The sequence below is a fragment of the Mytilus edulis genome, chromosome 6 (genome assembly GCF_963676685.1).
Source record: "Mytilus edulis chromosome 6, xbMytEdul2.2, whole genome shotgun sequence".
In the NCBI taxonomy this organism is placed as follows: domain Eukaryota; kingdom Metazoa; phylum Mollusca; class Bivalvia; order Mytilida; family Mytilidae; genus Mytilus; species Mytilus edulis.
This window is the reverse complement of record NC_092349.1, coordinates 38,133,820-38,138,297: the sequence shown is the minus strand read 5'-3', so window position 1 is coordinate 38,138,297 and position 4,478 is coordinate 38,133,820. Positions and strand designations below refer to the sequence as shown.

Below are 4,478 nucleotides of genomic sequence, written 5' to 3'. Positions count from 1 at the left end.
TACAAATGTCTTCACGATGATGTCGTGTTCAAGTTATGTTAACAGGAAATTTTGTTGAATATCTCAGTATAAACACCTACAGCAAAATTTCTCGAGGGCTTTCTTTTTTATCCTCATAAATGAATATAGATAATATCCCATGTCTGAATTTGGACGTAATCTCCAAGTTGTATAGTAGATTGTGAAAAAAACTTTACCGTGAGCGTTTTTATTGAACAAACAGAAAAGAGGTCGAAGATACCAAGGAAAAAAAAGAGTAATGATTTGTTTGGTTTACTGATATGATTATCCTGTTTTAATGAACATCTTTTGTAGTGCATGACATGTCACGTATTCGACTGAGACTCACGGTTTGTTTGGCATTTGATCATGTGTATGCCGTAATAAATACACTCATAAAATGAAGAAAAAAAACTAATTTCTGATTTCCAGTCTATTTTTATCGATTTATTGTCAGAAACATTAACATCTCAACTTTTGTTATCAATGTAAATTCATGTTCTCAGTCTTGGTTGGTGTACTACTTTTCCGATTTAGGTTTTAAGGGGGTTGTGATCCGTTATTAAATAGTAGAATTTTGGTTATAAGTTATATTTTTCTGCAGTAAATTAACAATGAAAATAATATATAAACCTTGTTTCGTTGAAAAAATAATAAGCATACTTATTAATCTTACAATGGAAGACGAAGTGATTTATAAATAAAAAAATATAAGGTATCATTTTTATTTATTTTTCTATCCCGCATCAATGTTTATTTATCAATATGTAAGGTCACGAAGGCGTTTTAATAAATGAATTAATCAACAACGTCATAAAACACTCGCTAATGGGATGGGTCAGGTGCTCGATAAGGACAGGAAGGGGAAACAACTCGTTACCTCAATGCAAACGCCATCTTGATGCTCGGAAATATTTTTTTCTGTTTACCAAAAGGTTGATTTAGCGGATCGTACATATCAGAATGACAAGTAAGTCAGCCACATAATATTTTGAGAACATGAGCTTGCGATCTATCTATATGACAATAATAATCGCACAGAAAGAACTATCTAAATCAGACGATCAAAAAGTTGTGCTATTGAAAATTATTGAAAGGAAATCGCAAGGCACTTGCGATTTCAACTTTTTTCAAGAAAATGACATGGACAGTTAAACTATTCTATTTTTTTTTACATAATATACCGTACACATGGTGTTTAAAGTTCTACTGCTCGATATTGGAAAACAAAAATTAAATCAAAAATCAAAATAACGAGTTTGCAGTTGCATGTTGACATTGTTGTTGTTCTATTGATATGCTAATCAAATACCACGTCATAAATTATTTACCACACAGTCATGCCGAATCCTTGAAATAGTTCCTATTTAAGTGTTGGCAGAATGTAAGTGAAAAACATCCTAAATTTTACATAATTTATATTGCTTGATATAGTCATCATGGTCATGTAATGTTTTTTTTTTACAAAAATGTACCATGTTTCATTGTTTGTACTCTCAGTCATTGTTAATTGTCAGGTCAGTTGTAAATTGTTGTATTGCACATGGTAAGCATTTTTTCTCAATTTATAAAGGCACCCAAAGGTGTGGTATGATTGCCAATGGGACAACTCTCCACAACTTGTGGCACAAGAGACCAAATGACACAGAAATTAACATTTCTATAGGTCAATGTACAGCCTATAGTGCAGTCAGCTATAAAAGGCCCAGAAATGACAAATATATAACAATTCAAGCGAGAAAACTTACTTATTTGTACGAAAAAAAACCACCAAAAATAATAAATATGTATTAAACATGTCATCAACAAGCGACAACCACTGAATTGCTATTCTCCTGATTTGAGACATGCACATACATACAGAATGTGGCGGGGTTAAACATGTTAGCTGGATACCTACCGTCCCCTAACCTGGGACAGTGGTGCAACAATACAACACCATAACAAACTATAAGAATCAATTGAAATAGACCTAATATATTGTAAGTAAAGTTAGTAAAGAAATCTTTATTTACAGTTTGGTTGCATATATATATAAATATTAATAGCAAGGAACATTCATGCTTTTAATTAGAGCTCTTTAAGGATTATGTACATTTTGGCTAACCATGGAAATTTCCGAGAAAGTCCAGCCTTTCCTTTGTACTGTACATTTTGTAATATTTGACCATTCTATATACATGTACATTTTTTTGTACATGTACAATGTATGCTTGATAGATAGAGCATAATTGCATACCTTCTAACATGTAGCAATAATTTCCTTTGTATGACAAGTTTATAAATCAAATTCATGAAATTATTGGTTACAACAAATGTAAATATGGGCCAATTCAAATACATCTTCTAAATTTCTAATGTGCATTCAACTTTAGTAACTCACCAGGAGGATTCTTGGAATGTAAAGGTTAGTCAGGGTGAGGCCTTTTTGTAAATAACGGACAATTGCATCCCATTATCCCTATTTTCTATGGCATGCAATAATTTAAAACAATAAATAATGTACATGATGTATCTGCGTTGAAAGGAGTTTTCCCTTGGGTAACATGCATATGTGCAAAATGGCACATCTCTAATACCATGAATACATGTATTCATTATTTTGGCTGTTTTGACATTTTTGATATTATTGAACTAAAAACATTCCAATTTTTTTTCTTCAAACCTGTAGATTTTGAGTGTTGCAGATGCTGTACATTATGCAGAGGTATGTGAAATGGAAAGAAAGAGATATATGAACATACAGTGACTGTTTTGAATTTAAGGTGTACCGGTAAGTACATTGTATATATATATATAATATAATTATTAAAAAAATGATATATCAGCTTATCAGTGAATGTTAAAACATTTATTAGAGTTCTATATTTCAGTTAAAGTAACAATTTTTGTTATTTGTGTATAAAGCAAGGCAAATGTAAAAGTTAATTTGTTAATACATGTAGTATATTGCTCATCTTACAATATCATATTTATAGAAAAAAATAATTTTATTGGACTGTTTTCCTCTGTTGGATATGCAATTGATATTAAAATGAATCATCAGTAACACAAAAAATCTTTATCTTCAGAGGCAGATTAAGGGGGCAGTGGCCAACCCCCACCCCACCCCTTTTTTGTGGGTTGATTATATAGTGGGTCTCATTGGAGTCTGAATGTGACGCGGGATTGCCGATTTTTTGTAAGCGTAACATGTGAAAGTCAAATTATTGTGTCTGGAAAATGGGAAATGAGGTCTAGCGGGACCCAGGAAAATAACAAAAAAATGAGAATTGCTTACATACATAGTGTAAGCAGGATACGGGAATCTGACAAAACGGTAAGCGGAATCCGGGATCAGAACCCCCCCCAATAATGAGACCCCCCTATATAGGGAATTACTGAAGCATGACTGGAATGGGACCCCTCTGATGACTATTTCTGGATACAAATGATATTTATATTATATAATAACATGCAATTGTTTTAAATTCTTGATTTATATTATCCGATATCTATATGACTCTTCTCTTTTTCAGGTAAAAATGTCGAGCTACAAATTGTACCAAAAAAGATATTGAAAATTTTAAAACTGTTTTAACAAGGGCATCAAAAAATAGAAAAAAAAGAACAATACCAGGGCTGAACTTTTGTGGCTGCATGCAATTATTTCTAAAATACCAGGAAACAAGATGTAGCTGCACAGAAGACACGGCAGATCATGAAATTGCATATAAAATAAGGAATGCTAGAATCCAAGAAATCTTTTAACCAAGTCAAGTGTTTATAAGACATGTAATCATGAAAATACTAACACATATATTAGTATTCACAGTCACATATTATATCCCAAATATAAGAACTATATGGTATGTGTGACTATGTCATGTTACAACATGTATGCTCAGAATATTTTAATTTCACAAGGATATGAACTGGATAAATGAAATATTGTCAACCATTTAAATAAAGCAGACTGGCTAACATAAAAATCAACTGTCTATAGATGTGAAAGTTCAAGTTGAATAAAATTGTCTCGAATTAACATACCATATATCCAAAAGTACTGAATTGCCTTTCTCAGAATATTTGTATGTTTAATAGAATGATAGCTGTATTTTTTCTTGGAACTGTATCAATATAAAAAAGGGAGATGTGGTATGATCGCCAATGAGACAAATCTCCACTAGAGACCAAAGTAAACGTTAGAAAGGACAGGTCACAGTTGTGTTTGTCATTGTGTAGCAATCTATAAAAGACACAAAGATTTAAAAGTGTAAAAATATTCAAACAAGATAAACAACTATCAATGATTCCTCTTAAACCTGCAGCCAACACACTGAAACTAAAACAACAGTCAATTACAGTCATATTCACAATAGGTACTATTTTTGGACAACAGAGAATTCAAAATACCATCAAAGGCAATAAAGGTCAACATGAGAACTCAATAGGATATTGAATTTTGGTTAATTTTCATTTACAAAGCTACTTTTGCA

The 4,478-nt window shown here is 31.7% G+C and overlaps 1 long non-coding RNA gene across 1 annotated transcript; it reads left to right on the top strand.

Annotated features, from left to right (window-relative positions):
• Window positions 1-856: 856 nt before the first annotated feature.
• On the top strand, window positions 857-4,026 carry LOC139527616 (uncharacterized). The gene is made up of 3 exons (XR_011665398.1): window positions 857-970; window positions 2,672-2,773; window positions 3,519-4,026. It is a non-coding gene; the product is annotated as an uncharacterized lncRNA (long non-coding RNA).
• Window positions 4,027-4,478: the final 452 nt, after the last annotated feature.